At 46.2% G+C, this 22,145-nt stretch overlaps 1 protein-coding gene across 2 annotated transcripts in view; it reads right to left on the bottom strand.

Moving 5' to 3' along the window:
* DCP2 (decapping mRNA 2) overlaps positions 1–22,145 on the bottom strand; it is a 275,045-nt gene that overhangs the window by 60,924 nt on the left and 191,976 nt on the right. The gene's annotated exons all lie outside the window — the stretch shown is intronic.

The following is a 22,145-nucleotide window of genomic DNA, read 5'->3' as shown; positions in this document are numbered from 1 at the left end:
TAGGGTTAGGATTGTGACCCCCTCCCCTTGGGAGGAAGCACAAAGAGGGTGTACCCACCCTCAGGGCTAGTAGCCATTGGCTACTAACCCCCCAGACCTAAACACGCCCTTAAATTTAGTATTTAAGGGCTACCCTGAACCCTAGAAAATTAGATTCCTGCAACTACAAGAAGAAGGACCGCCTAGCTGAAAAACCCCTGCAGAGGAAGACCAGAAGACGACAACTGCCTTGGCTCCAGAAACTCACCGGCCTGTCTCCTGCCTTCCAAAGATCCTGCTCCAGCGACGCCTTCCAAAGGGACCAGCGACCTCGACATCCTCTGAGGACTGCCCCTGCTTCGAAAAGACAAGAAACTCCCGAGGACAGCGGACCTGCTCCAAGAAAAGCTGCAACTTTGTTTCCAGCAGCTTTAAAGAACCCTGCAAGCTCCCCGCAAGAAGCGTGAGACTTGCAACACTGCACCCGGCGACCCCGACTCGGCTGGTGGAGATCCAACACCTCAGGAGGGACCCCAGGACTACTCTAAGACTGTGAGTACAAAAACCTGTCCCCCCTGAGCCCCCACAGCGCCGCCTGCAGAGGGAATCCCGAGGCTTCCCCTGACCGCGACTCTTTGAATCCTAAGTCCCGACACCTGGGAGAGACCCTGCACCCGCAGCCCCCAGGACCTGAAGGACCGGACTTTCACTGGAGGAGTGACCCCCAGGAGTCCCTCTCCCTCGACCAAGTGGAGGTTTCCCCGAGGAACCCCCCCCTTGCCTGCCTGCAGCGCTGCAGAGATCCCTAGATCTCCCATTGACTTCCATTACAAACCCGACGCTTGTTTCTACACTGCACCCGGCCGCCCCCGCGCTGCTGAGGGTGAAATTTCTGTGTGGGCTTGTGTCCCCCCCGGTGCCCTACAAAACCCCCCTGGACTGCCCTCCGAAGACGCGGGTACTTACCTGCAAGCAGACCGGAACCGGGGCACCCCCTTCTCTCCATTCTAGCCTATGTGTTTTGGGCACCACTTTGAACTCTGCACCTGACCGGCCCTGAGCTGCTGGTGTGGTGACTTTGGGGTTGCTCTGAACCCCCAACGGTGGGCTACCTTGGACCAAGAACTAAGCCCTGTAAGTGTCTTACTTACCTGGTTAACCTAACAAATACTTACCTCCCCTAGGAACTGTGAAAATTGCACTAAGTGTCCACTTTTAAAACAGCTATTTGTGAATAACTTGAAAAGTATACATGCAATTTTGATGATTTGAAGTTCCTAAAGTACTTACCTGCAATACCTTTCGAACGAGATATTACATGTAGAAATTGAACCTGTGGTTCTTAAAATAAACTAAGAAAAGATATTTTTCTATAACAAAACCTATTGGCTGGATTTGTCTCTGAGTGTGTGTACCTCATTTATTGTCTATGTGTATGTACAACAAATGCTTAACACTACTCCTTGGATAAGCCTACTGCTCGACCACACTACCACAAAATAGAGCATTAGTATTATCTATTTTTACCACTATTTTACCTCTAAGGGGAACCCTTGGACTCTGTGCATGCTATTCCTTACTTTGAAATAGCACATACAGAGCCAACTTCCTACATTGGTGGATCAGCGGTGGGGTACAAGACTTTGCATTTGCTGGACTACTCAGCCAATACCTGATCACACGACAAATTCAAAAATTGTCATTAGAAATTGATTTTTGCAATTTGAAAAGTTTTCTAAATTCTAAAAGTCCTGCTAGGGCCTTGTGTTAGATCCTGTTTAGCATTTCTTTTAGAGTTTAAAAGTTTGTAAAAGTTTGAATTAGATTCTAGAACCAGTTGTAGATTCTTAAAAAGTATTCCAACTTTTAGAAGCAAAATGTCTAGCACAGATGTGACTGTGGTGGAACTCGACACCACACCTTACCTCCATCTTAAGATGAGGGAGCTAAGGTCACTCTGTAAAATAAAGAAAATAACAATGGGCCCCAAACCTACCAAAATACAGCTCCAGGAGCTTTTGGCAGAGTTTGAAAAGGCCAACCCCTCTGAGGGTGGCAACTCAGAGGAAGAGGATAGTGACTTGGAGGAAAATTCCCCCCTACCAGTCCTATCTAGGGAGAACAGGGTCCCTCAAACCCTGACTCCAAAAATAATAGTCAGAGATGCTGGTTCCCTCACAGGAGAGACCAACACCTCTGAAATCACTGAGGATAACTCCAGTGAAGAGGACATCCAGTTAGCCAGGATGGCCAAAAGATTGGCTTTGGAAAGACAGATCCTAGCCATAGAGAGGGAAAGACAAGAGATGGGCCTAGGACCCATCAATGGTGGCAGCAACATAAATAGGGTCAGAGATTCTCCTGACATGTTGAAAATCCCTAAAGGGATTGTAACTAAATATGAAGATGGTGATGACATCACCAAATGGTTCACAGCTTTTGAGAGGGCTTGTGTAACCAGAAAAGTGAACAGATCTCACTGGGGGGCTCTCCTTTGGGAAATGTTCACAGGAAAGTGTAGGGATAGACTCCTCACACTCTCTGGACAAGATGCAGAATCTTATGACCTCATGAAGGGTACCCTGATTGAGGGCTTTGGATTCTCCACTGAGGAGTATAGGATTAGATTCAGGGGGGCTCAAAAATCCTCGAGCCAGACCTGGGTTGACTTTGTAGACTACTCAGTAAAAACACTAGATGGTTGGATTCAAGGCAGTGGTGTAAGTAATTATGATGGGCTGTACAATTTATTTGTGAAAGAACACCTGTTAAGTAATTGTTTCAATGATAAACTGCATCAGCATCTGGTAGACCTAGGACCAATTTCTCCCCAAGAATTGGGAAAGAAGGCAGACCATTGGGTCAAGACAAGGGTGTCCAAGACTTCAACAGGGGGTGACCAAAAGAAAGGGGTCACAAAGACTCCCCAGGGGAAGGGTGATGAGACAACCAAAACTAAAAATAGTAAAGAGTCTTCTACAGGCCCCCAAAAACCTGCACAGGAGGGTGGGCCCAGAGCCTCTTCACAAAACAATGGGTACAAGGGTAAAAACTTTGATCCCAAAAAGGCCTGGTGTCATAGCTGTAAACAGCATGGACACCAAACTGGAGAGAAGGCCTGTCCCAAGAAAGGTTCCACTCCAAACTCCCATCCAGGTAACACTGGTATGGCTAGTCTCCAAGTGGGATCAACAGTGTGCCCAGAGCAAATCAGGGTCCACACTGAAGCTACTCTAGTTTCTGAGGGTGGGGTGGATTTAGCCACACTAGCTGTCTGGCCGCCTAACATGCAAAAATACAGACAGCAACTCTTAATTAATGGGACTAGAATAGAGGGCCTGAGGGATACAGGTGCCAGTGTCACCATGGTGACAGAGAAACTGGTTTCCCCTGGCCAATACCTGACTGGAAAAACTTACACAGTCACCAACGCTGACAATCAGAGAAAAGTACATCCCATGGCAATGGTTACTTTAGAATGGGGAGGGGTCAATGGCCTGAAACAGGTGGTGGTCTCCTCAAATATCCCAGTGGACTGTCTGCTTGGAAATGACCTGGAGTCCTCAGCATGGGCTGAGGTAGAACTAAAAACCCATGCAGCAATGCTGGGTATCCCTGAACTGGTGTGTGTGAAAACAAGAGCACAATGCAAGGCACAGGGTGAACAAGTAGAGCTGGAGTCTGGAAGAATGGCCCAGCCTACCAAGAGGAAAGGAAAGTCAGTTGGGAAACCAACTGCAACACAACAAAAGAAAGGGAACCTCTCTTCTCAGGAAGAAGTTCTGCCCTCTGAGGGAACTGAGCCTTTGGAGCTTGAACCTTATCAGGTTGAGCTCTTAGGCCCAGGGGGACCCTCAAGGGAGGAGCTGTGTAAGGGACAAGAAACCTGTCCCTCTCTTGAAGGCCTTAGGCAGCAAGCTGCTGAAGAGTCCAAGGGCAAGAAAAATGGAACACATAGGGTCTATTGGGAAGATGGACTCCTGTACACTGAGGCCAGAGACCCCAAACCTGGTGCCACTAGGAGAGTGGTAGTGCCTCAGCTGTTCAGAGAGTTCATCCTAACATTGGCCCATGACATTCCCCTTGCTGGACATTTGGGACAAACCAAGACGTGGGAGAGGCTAGTCAACCACTTCTACTGGCCCAATATGTCCAACATGGTTAAGGAGTTTTGCCTCTCCTGCCCCACCTGTCAAGCCAGTGGTAAGACAGGTGGGCACCCAAAGGCCCCCCTCATTCCACTTCCAGTGGTGGGGGTTCCCTTTGAAAGAGTGGGTGTGGACATAGTTGGTCCACTAGAACCTCCCACAGCCTCAGGAACTATGTATATCCTGGTAGTAGTGGATCATGCTACCAGATATCCTGAAGCTATTCCCCTTAGGTCGACTACTGCCCCTGCAGTAGCCAAGGCCCTCATTGGTATCTTTACCAGAGTGGGTTTCCCTAAGGAGGTGGTGTCTGACAGAGGTACCAACTTCATGTCAGCATACCTGAAGCACATGTGGAATGAGTGTGGAGTGACTTATAAATTCACTACACCCTACCATCCACAAACTAATGGCTTAGTTGAGAGATTCAACAAGACATTAAAAGGCATGATCATGGGGCTCCCAGAAAAACTCAAAAGGAGATGGGATGTCCTCTTGCCATGTCTGCTTTTCGCTTACAGGGAGGTACCACAGAAGGGAGTAGGATTCTCACCCTTTGAACTTCTGTTTGGTCATCCTGTAAGGGGACCACTTGCCCTTGTTAAAGGAGGCTGGGAGAGACCTCTCCATGAGCCTAAACAGGACATAGTGGACTATGTACTTGGCCTTCGCTCTAGAATGGCAGAGTACATGGAAAAGGCAACCAAAAACCTTGAGGCCAGCCAACAGCTCCAGAACTTTTGGTATGACCAAAAGGCTGCACTGGTTGAGTTCCAACCAGGACAGAAAGTCTGGGTTCTGGAGCCTGTGGCTCCCAGGGCACTCCAGGACAAATGGAGTGGCCCTTACCCAGTGCTAGAAAGGAAGAGTCAGGTCACCTACCTGGTGGACCTGGGCACAAGCAGGAGCCCCAAGAGGGTGATCCATGTGAACCGCCTTAAGCTCTTCCATGACAGGGCTGATGTGAATCTGTTGATGGTAACAGATGAGGATCAGGAGGCAGAGAGTGAACCTCTCCCTGATCTTCTGTCATCAGACCCAAAAGATGGCACAGTAGATGGAGTGATCTACTCAGACACCCTCTCTGGCCAACAGCAGGCTGATTGTAGGAGAGTCCTACAACAGTTTCCTGAGCTTTTCTCCCTAACCCCTGGTCAGACACACCTGTGTACCCATGATGTGGACACAGGAGACAGCATGCCTGTCAAGAACAAGATCTTCAGACAGTCTGACCATGTTAAGGAAAGCATCAAGGTGGAAGTCCACAAGATGCTGGAATTGGGAGTCATTGAGCGCTCTGACAGCCCCTGGGATAGCCCAGTGGTCTTAGTCCCCAAACCTCACACCAAAGATGGAAAGAAAGAGATGAGGTTTTGTGTGGACTACAGAGGGCTCAATTCTGTCACCAAGACAGATGCTCATCCAATTCCTAGAGCTGATGAGCTCATAGACAAATTAGGTGCTGCCAAATTCCTAAGTACCTTTGACTTGACAGCAGGGTACTGGCAAATAAAAATGGCACCTGGAGCAAAAGAGAAAACAGCATTCTCCACACCTGATGGGCATTATCAGTTTACTGTTATGCCCTTTGGTTTAAAGAATGCCCCTGCCACCTTCCAAAGGTTGGTGAATCAAGTCCTTGCTGGCTTGGAGTCCTTTAGCACAGCTTATCTTGATGATATTGCTGTCTTTAGCTCCACCTGGCAGGATCACCTGGTCCACCTGAAGAAGGTTTTGAAGGCTCTGCAATCTGCAGGCCTCTCTATCAAGGCATCCAAATGCCAGATAGGGCAGGGAACTGTGGTTTACTTGGGCCACCTTGTAGGTGGAGGCCAAGTTCAGCCACTCCAACCCAAGATCCAGACTATTCTGGACTGGGTAGCTCCAAAAACCCAGACTCAAGTCAGGGCATTCCTTGGCTTGACTGGGTATTACAGGAGGTTTGTGAAGGGATATGGATCCATTGTGACAGCCCTCACTGAACTCACCTCCAAGAAAATGCCCAAGAAAGTGAACTGGACTGTGGAATGCCAACAGGCCTTTGACACCCTGAAACAAGCAATGTGCTCAGCACCAGTTCTAAAAGCTCCAGATTATTCTAAGCAGTTCATTGTGCAGACAGATGCCTCTGAACATGGGATAGGGGCAGTTTTGTCCCAAACAAATGATGATGGCCTTGACCAGCCTGTTGCTTTCATTAGCAGGAGGTTACTCCCCAGGGAGCAGCGTTGGAGTGCCATTGAGAGGGAGGCCTTTGCTGTGGTTTGGTCCCTGAAGAAGCTGAGACCATACCTCTTTGGGACTCACTTCCTAGTTCAAACCGACCACAGACCTCTCAAATGGCTGATGCAAATGAAAGGTGAAAATCCTAAACTGTTGAGGTGGTCCATCTCCCTACAGGGAATGGACTTTATAGTGGAACACAGACCTGGGACTGCCCATGCCAATGCAGATGGCCTTTCCAGGTTCTTACACTTAGAAAATGAAGACTCTCTTGGGAAAGGTTAGTCTCATCCTCTTTCGTTTGGGGGGGGGTTGTGTAAGGAAATGCCTCCTTGGCATGGTTGCCCCCTGACTTTTTGCCTTTGCTGATGCTATGTTTACAATTGAAAGTGTGCTGAGGCCTGCTAACCAGGCCCCAGCACCAGTGTTCTTTCCCTAACCTGTACTTTTGTATCCACAATTGGCAGACCCTGGCATCCAGATAAGTCCCTTGTAACTGGTACTTCTAGTACCAAGGGCCCTGATGCCAAGGAAGGTCTCTAAGGGCTGCAGCATGTCTTATGCCACCCTGGAGACCTCTCACTCAGCACAGACACACTGCTTGCCAGCTTGTGTGTGCTAGTGAGGACAAAACGAGTAAGTCGACATGGCACTCCCCTCAGGGTGCCATGCCAGCCTCTCACTGCCTATGCAGTATAGGTAAGACACCCCTCTAGCAGGCCTTACAGCCCTAAGGCAGGGTGCACTATACCATAGGTGAGGGTACCAGGGCATGAGCATGGTACCCCTACAGTGTCTAAACAAAACCTTAGACATTGTAAGTGCAGGGTAGCCATAAGAGTATATGGTCTGGGAGTCTGTCAAACACGAACTCCACAGCACCATAATGGCTGCACTGAAAACTGGGAAGTTTGGTATCAAACTTCTCAGCACAATAAATGCACACTGATGCCAGTGTACATTTTATTGTAAAATACACCCCAGAGGGCACCTTAGAGGTGCCCCCTGAAACCTATCCGACTATCTGTGTAGGCTGACTGGTTCCAGCAGCCTGCCACACTAGAGACATGTTGCTGGCCCCATGGGGAGAGTGCCTTTGTCACTCTGAGGCCAGTAACAAAGCCTGCACTGGGTGGAGATGCTAACACCTCCCCCAGGCAGGAGCTGTGACACCTGGCGGTGAGCCTCAAAGGCTCACCCCTTTGTCACAGCCCAGCAGGGCACTCCAGCTTAGTGGAGTTGCCCGCCCCCTCCGGCCACGGCCCCCACTTTTGGCGGCAAGGCTGGAGGGAACAAAGAAAGCAACAAGGAGGAGTCACTGGCCAGTCAGGACAGCCCCTAAGGTGCCCTGAGCTGAAGTGACTCTAACTTTTAGAAATCCTCCATCTTGCAGATGGAGGATTCCCCCAATAGGGTTAGGATTGTGACCCCCTCCCCTTGGGAGGAAGCACAAAGAGGGTGTACCCACCCTCAGGGCTAGTAGCCATTGGCTACTAACCCCCCAGACCTAAACACGCCCTTAAATTTAGTATTTAAGGGCTACCCTGAACCCTAGAAAATTAGATTCCTGCAACTACAAGAAGAAGGACCGCCTAGCTGAAAAACCCCTGCAGAGGAAGACCAGAAGACGACAACTGCCTTGGCTCCAGAAACTCACCGGCCTGTCTCCTGCCTTCCAAAGATCCTGCTCCAGCGACGCCTTCCAAAGGGACCAGCGACCTCGACATCCTCTGAGGACTGCCCCTGCTTCGAAAAGACAAGAAACTCCCGAGGACAGCGGACCTGCTCCAAGAAAAGCTGCAACTTTGTTTCCAGCAGCTTTAAAGAACCCTGCAAGCTCCCCGCAAGAAGCGTGAGACTTGCAACACTGCACCCGGCGACCCCGACTCGGCTGGTGGAGATCCAACACCTCAGGAGGGACCCCAGGACTACTCTAAGACTGTGAGTACAAAAACCTGTCCCCCCTGAGCCCCCACAGCGCCGCCTGCAGAGGGAATCCCGAGGCTTCCCCTGACCGCGACTCTTTGAATCCTAAGTCCCGACACCTGGGAGAGACCCTGCACCCGCAGCCCCCAGGACCTGAAGGACCGGACTTTCACTGGAGGAGTGACCCCCAGGAGTCCCTCTCCCTCGACCAAGTGGAGGTTTCCCCGAGGAACCCCCCCCTTGCCTGCCTGCAGCGCTGCAGAGATCCCTAGATCTCCCATTGACTTCCATTACAAACCCGACGCTTGTTTCTACACTGCACCCGGCCGCCCCCGCGCTGCTGAGGGTGAAATTTCTGTGTGGGCTTGTGTCCCCCCCGGTGCCCTACAAAACCCCCCTGGACTGCCCTCCGAAGACGCGGGTACTTACCTGCAAGCAGACCGGAACCGGGGCACCCCCTTCTCTCCATTCTAGCCTATGTGTTTTGGGCACCACTTTGAACTCTGCACCTGACCGGCCCTGAGCTGCTGGTGTGGTGACTTTGGGGTTGCTCTGAACCCCCAACGGTCGGCTACCTTGGACCAAGAACTAAGCCCTGTAAGTGTCTTACTTACCTGGTTAACCTAACAAATACTTACCTCCCCTAGGAACTGTGAAAATTGCACTAAGTGTCCACTTTTAAAACAGCTATTTGTGAATAACTTGAAAAGTATACATGCAATTTTGATGATTTGAAGTTCCTAAAGTACTTACCTGCAATACCTTTCGAACGAGATATTACATGTAGCAATTGAACCTGTGGTTCTTAAAATAAACTAAGAAAAGATATTTTTCTATAACAAAACCTATTGGCTGGATTTGTCTCTGAGTGTGTGTACCTCATTTATTGTCTATGTGTATGTACAACAAATGCTTAACACTACTCCTTGGATAAGCCTACTGCTCGACCACACTACCACAAAATAGAGCATTAGTATTATCTATTTTTACCACTATTTTACCTCTAAGGGGAACCCTTGGACTCTGTGCATGCTATTCCTTACTTTGAAATAGCACATACAGAGCCAACTTCCTACAGTTGGGAATTGTTTACTGCTCTCCGAGTTGATACTAAGTGGGAGGTCGGACGCGCTACACGTTTTGCAAGAACAAAATGTATGTCTGATACCCTATTTGGCCACAACCAGATGGTTTTCTACACATTCTAAGTGTTGTACACAACACATCGTATCGTGAAACCACATTCTTACAACATAATTGGACCGTGAGGGTTATTAGGGCACTTGCCATAGGATATCAAATTTATACTCGCCTTAAGACGCAGATGCATAGATACAGCTTGTCTGGAAGAAACCCACTTGAATTCAACAGAACTGCTAAAATTGACTATAAGATGGAAAGGAGAGACATTAGGGACAGCACATCTGCAGTACACTTAGGGGAGCACTGATATGTGTGGCTCCAAGAGTAGCGTATGTGATTGAACAAAGGAAAATAGAAGAACATGGTAGGCCTGTGGTGGTGGAGGGCAGGCTGGACGATGAACCGACCGCTGATATTAGTGTGTATCCTCCTAATGCTAACCTCATGATATATCTGCATGCACTGATCACAAGCTTGTTCTGAGAGACGCACATGAGTACTGTGTGTGGGGCAGTGATTTCAATTGTGCACATGATTTGGATATTGTTTATTCATTCCTACCTCTACATAGGACGCAATATTGTAACATAACATGACTAACACATGAAGGATACAGACAACTGATGGATATATGGTGACACATGCATCTAGAAGAGCTGGGGTATTCCTATTTCTAGTCACTGCATTAACTATATATGAGATATCAAAAGCCCAAAATAGTAACGCACACAGAATATATAGACTGCAGTCAATCAGACTAAAGTCCACTTAAATTAACAACTTGGTCAGGGTGTGGGGGGTGGGGGGTATGGGTTCCAGTCATCCCCACATGGCAACTATATGTGGAGGCAAGGCTGAATGCTCCATAAAAGAAAAACATCCGGAAAGGCATGATTCAATATATTTGAGGAAAATGAGGATTCTGACTCCGGCATTTAGGTAGAGTGGGATGCACTTAAGGTTTTCATACAAGGCATCTGCATTAAAACAGCTTATGATGTGAAGTGCACCCTTCGGGATGAACTTATGCATGAAGAAACACTCGCTGCCAAGCTGGAAAACACTACACACACCAAAACACATGAATCTCAGAGATTTATTGATGCAAGAAGTAAGAGCTCAGAATTAACCAGAAGAATAATCAATATTGATTATAGAGAACCTGCAGCAAGAAGTGAAGCTGAGGGAGGTAGGAGGGGGAAAATGCTGGCATGGTGTGAGAAAGTAGCCTCTTTCTAGCATGGTTACCCCCATTTTTGACCTGTTTGTGAGAGTTTGTCAGTGTGTTTTTACTGCCTCACTGGGATCCTGTTACCAAAGGCTGGCAGGACTTGATGGATGTCAGATTGTATTGACCGTTGTCCTTATTAATCGTAGATTAAATGATCCTAGGAAAACTAATTGCAAACAGACTAGTGCATGTGATTCCTGATGAAGTACATTATGATCAAAATGGGTATATTCCTAGCAATAGTACATTCAGCAGATTACGAAGTCTGTTACATATCGTGGATAGGCTCCTTAAGGCCAGCCAGAATAACCGGGTGCCATCCTTAGATATAGAAAGGGCCTTTAACACTGCACACTGGCATTACTTGATGGCAGTGCTGAAAAGGGTGCAAATAAGCCCGCACTGCTTAAGTGGATCAGATTACTATATACAGAACCCACAGCACGTGCGAAGAAAGGTCAAGTGGCCTCTGACATTTGGGAAGTGAAAAGTGGAACTAGAGTGGGCTCTCCTCCCAGATACTGTTTCTAGCAGCGATGGAACTGCTGGCCCAAATGGTGCAACAGAGGAAACCGAAGTGGGGGATGGCAAATGGCAAGCAACATCTCTTATATGCATATGGCGCATTACTACACTTAAGGCATTGGTCCAAAGCTGCGTCCTGTAATGGCATAGTTGGACAATTTTCAAGTGCTAACTGGACTCTAGGTCAATCAATCAAAGCCTTGTCTTTCCTGCTTACGATCGATATCCATAGAGGAGTACTCATAGTGCTTCCCCACCAGAATGGAATTCTGATTCTATACTTTATGTTTGTTTTAGTATTGGGAGTTCAAGTGTACCAATCTCTCAAACAACTGATAGATGGCAACCTGGCTAGAGTGGTTGTGGAAACCAAGCAATCTATATAATTTCGGATCAAACTACCACTGTGTCCGATGGGCAGAGTGGCAGTGGCCTAGATGCCATCCAGGTTGCTATATTATTTTGTAGTGCTGAAAGCAGCTTTCTTCAGGTAACTAGATAGAATGTTAGTAGGCCTGATCTAGGGCCCAGTCAGAAACCGAGTGGAGGAATTGGACACTGTACAACCTCCAGCTAAAGTGCCAAGAACAAAGGAGAGACCTCCACCTCCTCAATGTTCTCCTCCTCAATCTCCTCCTCACTCTCCACATAACTCTCCTCCTCACTCTCCACATAACTCTCCTCCTACCAGCCCCACACCTATGCAGTCACCATCACATTCATTTGATTCACAGCATGACAATATAGATCCATGGGATCTTTATGATCAAGATCCCATTCCTGATAATGACCCAGACTGCTATCCCTCAAAGCCTTCACCACCTGAAGATAGTACAGGGTACAATCAAGTACTAGCTAGGGCTTCAGCATACCATAGTGTCACCATGCACACTGAACAGTTGGAGGACGATTTTTTATTTAATACACTCTCCTCCACGCACACAATATACCAGTCGCTCCCTATGCTCCCAGGCATGCTAAAACATGCTGATCAAATATTTAGTGAGCCTGTCAAAGCGAGAATAATAACTCCCAGGGTAGAGAAGAAATACAAGCCACCTCCCTCTGATCCTGTGTATATAACTCAGCAACTCCCTCCAGACTCAGTAGTAGTAAGCACTGCTAGGAAGAGGGCAAACTCGCAGTCGTCTGGTGATGCACCCCCACCAGACAAAGAGAGTAGGAAATTTGATGCTGCACGGAAGAGAGCGGCATCCCAGGCAGCTAACCAATGGAGAATAGCCAACTCACAGGCGTTGTTAGCTAGATACGATAGGGCACATTTGGATGAGATGAAAGATATAATTCAGCATCTCCCCAAGGAATATCAAAAGAGGGCACAGCAGATAGTAGAGGAAGGGCAAGCCATCACCAATAACCAAATTAGGTCTGCCCTAGACTCAGCAGACACAGCTGCCAGGAGCGTCGACACTGCTGTAACAATCAGGAGGCACGCATGGCTTATGTCCTCCGGGTTCAAACCTGAAATTCAACAAGCGGTGTTGAATATGCCGTTCAATAAAAAACAACTTTTCGACCCAGAGGTGGACACTGCATTTGAAAAATTACGCAAGGACCCAGACACCGCAAAGGCCATAGGTGCACTATACACCACACAATACAGGGGATCCTTTCGGAAACCCCAGTTTAGAGGTGGATTTAGGCCCCAAAGTGCAGAGCCATCCACATCACAACCAAAACCACCCTACCAACCTCAATATCAAAGAGGTAGTTTCAGAGGCTATAGACGCCAGTACCTCAGAGGCAGGGGAAAATATCAGACAGCAAAACAAGCCTCACAAGGTAAACAGTGACTTGTACCATTCCTTTTCAATTCACACCTCCCCTGTAGGGGGAAGACTGCAAAAGTTCCACAGCAATTGGCTAAACATTACCACAGACAACTGGGTATTATCAATTATCCGCAGTGGCTATTGCCTAGAATTTATACAAACTCCACCAAACATTCCACCAAAACCACACAGGCTATCCACAGACCATATCACTCTGTTACAGGAAGAGGTCAAATCTCTGTTACTCAAACAAGCAATTGAAGCCGTGCCACAAAATCAAATAGGAACGGGAGTTTACTCACTATATTTCCTCATTCCCAAAAAGGATGGCACCTTAAGGCCAATAATAGATCTCAGAATCCTCAATCTTTACATTCTGTCAGAACACTTTCATATGGTAACCCTACATCAACACGATTTCATGGCAACATTAGACCTCAAAGATGCGTATTTTCACATACCCATCCATCCTGCGCACAGAAAATATCTCAGGTTTGTCATTCAAGGAAAGCACTATCAGTTCAAAGTGTTACTCTTTGGAATAACAGCTCCAAGGGTATTCACAAAGTGCCTAGCGGTAGTCGCAGCCTACCTAAGAAGACAACACATACAACATGTCTTTCCATATCTAGACGATTGGATAGTAAAATCAAACAGTCATATGCAGTGTCAAAACCATGCGCATTATGTAATACAAACCCTGCACACGCTAGGGTTCTCAAATTACTAGAAGTCACAACTACAGCCTGCGCAAATACAACAGTATTTAGGGGCAATAATAAATACTCAAAAAGCGCTTGCAAGTCTAAATACGCAGAGAATACAAGCATTCCACAGTATATTAGCACAAATACACACAGGTCAACAATACACTGTCAAATTTGTCATGAGACTATTAGGTATGATGGCATCATGTATTGCAATTGTTCCATATGCAAGATTAAACATGCGGCCCTTGCAACAGTGCCTTGCACGACAATGGTCACAAGCACAAGGTCAACTTCAAGATCTAGTGTTTATAGACTGCCAAACATACATGTCCCTTCAGTGGTAGAATTCCACAAATCTAAGCAAAGGGCGGCCGTTTCAAGACCCTGTGCCTCAGACCATAGTTACAACAGATGCATCAATGATTGGCTGGGGAGCTCACCTCAACAATCACAACATTCAAGGACAATAGGATGCACAACACAAACAGCTACACATAAATCACTTAGAGCTGTTAGCTGTCTTCCTAGCACTCAAAGCTTTTCAGCCTCTCCTTAGTCACAAGAATGTCTTGAACAAAACAGACAACTTGACCACCATGTATTACCTAAACAAACAAGGAGGGACACATTCGTACCAACTCTCCCTCCTACCTCACAAAATTTGGAAATGGGCAATACACAATCAAATTCACCTGGTAGCACAATACATTCCAGGGATACACAACAATGGGGAACACCAGACATAGATCTGTTCGCCACCAGCGAAAACGCAAAATGCCAAAACTTTGCATCAAGATACCCACATCCCCTATCCAAGGGCAAGGCTCTATGGATCAGTTGGTCAGGGATATTTGCTTACACTTTTCCCCCTCTCCCGCTCATTCCATTTCTAGTCAACAAATTGCGTCAAAACACGCTCAAATCTGATACTCCTAGCGCCAGCGTGGGCACGTCAGCCGTGGTACACAACGCTACTAGACTTGTCAGTAGTACCACACTCCAAACTCCCAAACAGACCAGATCTGTTGACACAAAACAAAGGGCAGATCAGGCACCCAAATCCCAACACACTCAATCTAGCGATTTGGCTCCTAAGGTCATAGAATTTGGGTATTTACAACTACCAACTGAATGTATGGAAGCAATTAAGCAAGCAAGAAAACCCACTACCAGACAGTGCTATGCCAACAAATGGAAAAGATTTGTATATTACTATCAGTCTAAAAAAAATTGGCCCTCTTTCAGCATCAATACAAGATATTGTATGTTATTTGCTTCATTTGCAAAAATCAAATTTGGCATTCTCTTCCACAAAAATACATCTCACTGCAATTTCTTCCTATTTGCAAAATATACAGTACACATCTTTATTTAGAGTACCTGTTATCAAAGCCTTCATGGAAGGCTTAAAACGCATCATTCCACCTAGAACACCACCAGTTCCTTCTTGGAATTTACACATAGTGCTTACGCAACTTACGGGCCCACCATTTGAACCTATGCACTCATGTCAAATGCAATTTTTAACATGGAAGGTTGCCTTCCTAGTCGCAGTTACATCATTGCGAAGAGTTAGTGAAATTAAAGCTTTCACTATTGAAGATCCATTCATACAAGTATACAAACATAAAGTTGTACTACGAACTAACCCTACATTTCTTCCTAAAGTAGTATCACCTTTTCATATCAATCAAACAGTGGAACTACCAGTCTTCTTCCCACAACCAGATTCTGTAGCAGAAAGAGCGCTACATACGTTAGACATTAAAAGAGCTCTAATGTACTACATAGCTAGAACAGAACCATTCAGGAAAACTAAACAGCTATTTCTAGCTTTTCAAAAACCTCATACTGGTAACCCCATTTCAAAACAAGGTTTAGCAAGAAGGTTAGTAAGATGCATCCAAACATGTTACCTTAAAGCTAAAAGACAACTCTTAGTTACTCCTAAAGCACATTCCACAATGAAGAAAGGTGCTGCAATGGCCTTCTTAGGAAATATACCAATGTCTGAAATATGTAAAGCAGCTACTTGGTCAATACCACCTACATTTACTAAACACTATTGTATAAATGTTTTAGCAACACAGCAAGCCACTGTAGGTCAAGCTGTACTCAGAACATTATTTCAGACAATTCAAATCCTACAGGCTTTTATGGGGGGACAAACTGCTTTGTAGTCTATGCACAGCATGTGTATCTGCAGCTACACATGCCATCAAACGGAAAATGTCACTTACCCAGTGTACATCTGTTCGTGGCATGTTTCGCTGCAGATTCACATGCACCCTCCCACCTCCCCGGAAGCCTGTAGCTTTTAAGTTAACAACATTTGTACATATGTATGTATATATATATATATAAATATATTTAACATTCCATTAGCATGGACATCTCTTTTCTTTATACTCTATCACTCCTACCTTACCCTCTGTGGGAAAACAATCTAACATGGAGTCGATGCCCATACGCAATGGAGCCGAAGAGGAGGAGTCACTCGATCCTGTGACTCGAAAACACTTCTTCGAAGAAAAACAACTAGTAACACTCCGAGCCCAACACTAGATGGCAGACGTATGCACAGCATGTGTATCTGCAGCTACACATGCCATCGAACATATATATACATGTCACTTACCCAGTGTACATCTGTTCGTGGCATGAGACGCTGCAGATTCACATGCTGTGCATATCCCGCCATCTAGTGTTGGGCTCAGAGTGTTACAAGTTGTTTTTCTTCGAAGAAGTCTTTTCGAGTCACGAGATCGAGGGACTCCTCCCATTTCGGCTCCATTGCGCATGGGCGTCGACTCCATCTTAGATTGTTTTCCCCGCAGAGGGTGAGGTAGGAGTAGTGTATATAGTAATAGTGCCCATGCAATGGAGTAAGTATGTATGTACATAATGTGACTAAAAGTGATATATTTACAAATGTACAAGTTCTATTTTTATCAACTTATAACGGCTACAGGCTCCCGGGGAGGTGGGAGGGCGCATGTGAATCTGCAGCGTCTCATGCCACGAACAGATGTACACTGGGTAAGTGACATTTTCCATTCGATGGCATGTGTAGCTGCAGATACACATGCTGTGCATAGACTATTAAGCAGTTATCTCCCCAAAAGCGGTGGCTTAGCTTGTAGGAGTTGAAGTTGTTTGAAATAATGTTCTTAATACTGCTTGTCCTACTGTGGCTTGTTGTGTTGTTAACACATCCACGCAGTAATGTTTAGTGAATGTATGAGGCGTAGACCATGTGGCTGCCTTACAGATTTCTGTCATTGGTATATTTCCTAGAAAGGCCTTGGTGGCGCCTTTCTTTCTAGTGGAGTGCGCCTTTGGTGTAATAGGCAGTTCTCTTTTTGCTTTAATATAGCAGGTTTGAATACACTTAACTATCCATCTGGCAATGCCTTGTTTGGATATTGGATTCCCTGCATGAGGTTTTTGGAAAGCTACAAACAATTGTTTTGTTTGACGAATTTGTTTGGTTCTATCAATGGAATACATTAGTGCTCTTTTTATGTCTAATGTATGTAATGCTCTTTCAGCTACAGAATCTGGTTCTGGAAAGAACACTGGGAGTTCTACTGTTTGATTTAAGTGGAACGGTGATATGACTTTTGGCAAAAATTTGGGATTTGTGCGTAGAACTACTTTATGTTTGTGTATTTATATAAAGGGCTCTTGTATGGTAAAGGCTTGAATTTCACTTACTCTTCTGAGAGATGTGATAGCTATTAGGAAGGCTACTTTCCAGGTTAAGTATTGTATCTCACAAGAGTGCATGGGTTCGAATGGTGGACCCATGAGTCGTGTTAATACAATATTGAGGTTCCATGAAGGAACTGGTGGTGTTCTTGGTGGAATAATCCTTTTTAGACCCTCCATAAATGCTTTTATGACTGGGATTCTGAATAGTGAAGTTGAATGTGTAATTTGCAGATAGACCGAAATTGCTGTGAGATGTATTTTAATGGATGAAAAAGCTAACTTAGACTTTTGTAAGTGTAGTAAGTAGCTTACAATGTTTTTCGCGGAAGCGTGTAATGGTTAAATTTGATTATTATGACAGTAAAAAACAAATCTTTTCCATTTATTTGCGTAGCAATGTCTTGTAGTAGGTTTTCTAGCCTGTTTAATGACCTCCATATATTCTTGTGTAAGGTCTAGATGTCCGAATTCTAAGACTTCAGGAGCCAGATTGCTAGATTTAGCGATGCTGGATTCGGGTGTCTGATCTGTTGTTTGTGTTGAGTTAACAGATCTGGTCTGTTCGGCAGTTTGATATGAGGCACTACTGACAGGTCTAGTAGTGTTGTGTACCAAGGTTGTCGTGCCCAAGTTGGTGCTATTAGTATTAGTTTGAGTTTGTTTTGACTCAATTTGTTTACGAGATACAGAAGGAGTGGGAGAGGGAGAAAAGCGTAAGCAAATATTCCTGACCAACTCATCCATAACGCATTGCCCTTGGAGTGAGGCTGTGGGTACCTGGATGCGAAGTTTTGGCATTTTGCGTTTTCTTTTGTTGCGAATAGGTCTATTTGTGGTGTTCCCCAGGTTTGGAAGTAGGTTTGTAGTATCTGGGGATTAATTGTCGGCTAACTGGTTTTGAATTCCTGGTATGTATTGCACTATTAGGCAAATGTGATTGTGAATCGCCCAATGCCAAATGTTTTCTGCTAAGAGACACAACTGTGTTGAGTGTGTCCCTCCCTGTTTGTTTAAGTAATACATTGTTGTCATGTTGTCTGTTTTGACAAGAATGTGTTTGTGGGCTATTAGTGGTTGAAATGCTTTCAACGCTTGAAACACTGCTAATAGTTCTTACTGATTTATATGAAGTTGTTTCTGCTGAGTGTCCCATTGTCCCTGGATGCTGTGTTGGTTGAGGTGTGCTCCCCAACCTATCATGGAAGCATCTGTTGTAATCACGTATTGAGGCACTGGGTCTTGGAAAGGCCGCCCTTGGTTTAAATTTATAGGATTCCACCATTGAAGCGAGGTGTATGTTTGGCGGTCTATCAACACTAGATCTTGAAGCTGACCCTGTGCTTGTGACCATTGTGTAGCTAGGCACTGTTGTAAAGGCCGCATGTGTAATCTTGCGTTTGGGACAATGGCTATGCATGATGACATCATGCCTAGTAGTTTCATCACTAATTTTACCTGAAAACTTTGATTTGGGTGCATGCTTTGTATTATGTTTTGGAATGTGTGTACCCTTTGTGGACTTGGAGTGGCAATCCCTTTTTTTGTGCTGATTATTGCTCCTAAGTATTGTTGTGTTTGACACGGCTGTAAGTGTGATTTTTGGTAGTTTAGTGAGAACCCTAGTTTGTGAAGGGTTTCTATAACGTATTTTGTGTGTTGAAGACACTGTTCCTGCGTGTTGGTCTTGATTAGCCAATCGTCTAGATACAGGAATACGTGTATGTGCTGTCTTCTGATATGGGCTTCTACTACTGCAAGGCATTTTGTAAATACCCTTGGTGCTGTTGTTATCCCGAATGGTAACACTTTGAATTGGTAACGTACTCCTTGGATTACAAACCGTAAGTATTTCCTGTGTGAAGGATGTATGGGTATATGGAAATACGCATCTTTGAGATCTAATGTTGTCATGTAGTCTTGTTGTTTGAGCAAGGGGATTACGTTTTGATGTGTTACCATGTGAAAGTGACCTGATTTGATGTAAAGATTTGGGGCCTGATTACAACTTTGGAGGAGGTGTTAATCCGTCCCAAATGTGACGGATATACCACCAGCCGTATTACGAGTTCCATAGGATATAATGGACTCGTAATACCGCTGGTGGTATATCCGTCACTTTACCGTCACTTTTGGGACAGATTAACACCTCCTCCAAAGTTGTAATCAGGCCCTTAGTGTTCTGAGATCTAAGATGGGTCTCAGAGTTTTGTCCTTTTTTGGTATCAGAAAATACAGGGAATAAACACCTGTTCCTTTCTGATGGTTGGGTACCAGTTCTATTGCATCCTTTTGCAACAACGCTTGGACTTCTAGGTGTAATAGATCTAAGTGCTGTTTGGACATGTTGTGTGTTCTTGGAGGCACATTTGGTGGTAATTGTAGGAATTCTATGCAATAACCATGCTGGATAATGGCTAGGACTCACGAGTCTGTTGTTATTTATTCCCAGTTTTGGTAAAGATCTGTGAGTCTCCCCCCCACTGGTGTTATGTGTTGGGGATTTGTGACATTGAAGTCACTGTTTATTTTGAGGGGTCTTTGGGCTTCGGAACTTTCCTCTAGTTTTAGGGAATTGTACACCTCTGTATTGTCCCCGAAAGCCTCCTCTTTGATACTGGCCCTGGTATGTGGGTCTGGTTTGTGAGGTTGAGGGTTCTGTGCTTTGGGCCCGAAACCCCCCTCTAAATTGTGTCTTCCTAAATGTTCCTCTGCTCTGTGGGGAGTAGAGCGCGCCATGGCCTTGGCCGTATCCTTCTTTAGCTTCTCTATAGATGTGTCCACCTCCGGCCCAAACAACTGCTGTCCATTAAAAAGCATATTAAGCATAGCCTGTTGGATTCCTGGCTTAAATCCGGAGGTGCATAGCCATGCGTGTCTCCGAATAGTGACCGCTGTATTAACAGTTCTTGCGGCTGTGTCCGCTGCATCCATTGCCGATCGTATCTGGTTGTTCGAGATACTTTGGCCCTCTTCCACCACTTGTTGTGCACGCTTTTGGAACTCTTTGGGCAGATGTTCTATAAAGTGCTGCATTTCATCCCAGTGAGCCCTGTCATATCTTGACAATAAAGCCTGGGAATTGGCAATGCGCCATTGATTGGCCGCTTGTGCTGCAACTCTTTTCCCCGCTGCATCAAACTTTCGACTTTCTTGGTCGGGTGGTGGTGCATCTCCAGAGGTGTGTGAATTAGCCCTTTTACGTGCTGCGCCTACTACTACTGAGTCAGGTGTCAGTTGTTGTGTGATGTACACAGGGTCTATAGGGGGAGGCTTGTACTTCTTCTCCACCCTAGGTGTGATGGCTCTGCCTTTGACGGGTTCTTGAAATACTTGTTTTGCGTGTTTCAACATCCCTGGTAACATCGGGAGACTTTGGTACTGACTGTGTGTCGACGACAGAGTATTAAATAAAAAGTCGTCCTCAATGGGTTCAGCGTGCAGTGCGACATTGTGAAAAGCTGCTGCTCTGGACACCACTTGCATGTAGGCAGTACTGTCCTCAGGTGATGATGGCCTCGCTGGGTAGCAGTCTGGACTATTGTCAGATACTGGTGCATCATATAGATCCCATGCATCTGTGTCATCCTGGCTCATCCCTGTGTGCGTTGGAGATTGCATCATAGGTGGGGTCGCAATTGGTGATGGTTGCAGTGAGTGGTGTGGTGATGGTTGTGGCGAAATCGGTGGTGGAGTTACTTCTTTTGCCGCTTTCGGTTGTTTCTCTGTGTCTTTGAAAGCAAGTTTTCTTTTCATCCTTATAGGAGGGAGAGTTCTTATTTTCCCTGTTTCCTTCTGAATATGGAGCCTTCTTTGGGTATAATCAGGCTCCCCTGCTTCTAGCTCTTGTCCAAATCTATGGCCTTGTAGTTGTTCTGAAAGGCCTTGTTCTTCAGAGTAGGATCTTGTTTTCGGCTCCGAAGCTGGGTGTTTCGGTACCGAAACTGTTTCGACATTGTTTTTCGGCTCTGAAGCCACTTTTTTAGGTTTCGGTGTGCCGGTCTCTCGGTGCCAACTTATCTCGGAGCCGGTCTGCCGGTGTCGAGTCTGGTCTGAGCCAGGTTCTCGTGTCGAGTATGCTGCGTGCCGGTATCTCGACCAGAGTCGGAAGACTTCGACACGTGCGTGCCCTTTTTCGGTGCCGATGGTTGGTCACCAATTGTACGGGTTAAGCCATGGCCTGCCGGCGGTGCGTCCCCTGGGCCTTCATGATTTTGGCGTGAGTTTTGGTCGGGCTGGTTTATTCACGGTTTTCGGCGCCTGATCTGTTTCGGGCTCGTCCGAGTCAGCGATAGAGAAAGTCTCCTCTTCCTCGACGTCGCGGTGTCCTGACGGCGCCAATGCCATCTGAAGCCTTCGAGCTCTCCGGTCCGTAGCGTTTTCTTCGACCGAAACGCCCGACAGGCCTCGCAGGTATCCTCTTTGTGTTCGGGGGACAAACACAAATTACAGACCAGATGTTGATCTGTGTAAGGATACTTGTTGTGGCATTCGGGGCAGAAGCGGAATGGGGTCCGTTCCATTAGCCTTGAAGACGCACGCGGTCGGGCCGACCAGGCCCCGCAGGGGAATCGAAGCCCCGAAGGGCTACCGGAGCTCTTCTTGATTCGGTGTCGATGTTCGTTAACTAACCCGATACCGAACGTTAACAATACCGTCGAATTTTCCGAGATTTAACGAACTTTCCGAACCGAAACACGGAGCGAAGAGGAACACGTCCGAACCCGATGGCGGAAAGAAAACAATCTAAGATGGA

This window comes from Pleurodeles waltl, chromosome 1_1 (assembly GCF_031143425.1).
Source record: "Pleurodeles waltl isolate 20211129_DDA chromosome 1_1, aPleWal1.hap1.20221129, whole genome shotgun sequence".
Lineage (NCBI taxonomy): Eukaryota > Metazoa > Chordata > Amphibia > Caudata > Salamandridae > Pleurodeles > Pleurodeles waltl.
The sequence above is the reverse complement of the archived record's forward strand: the minus strand, read 5'-3'. Positions and strand labels throughout refer to the sequence as shown.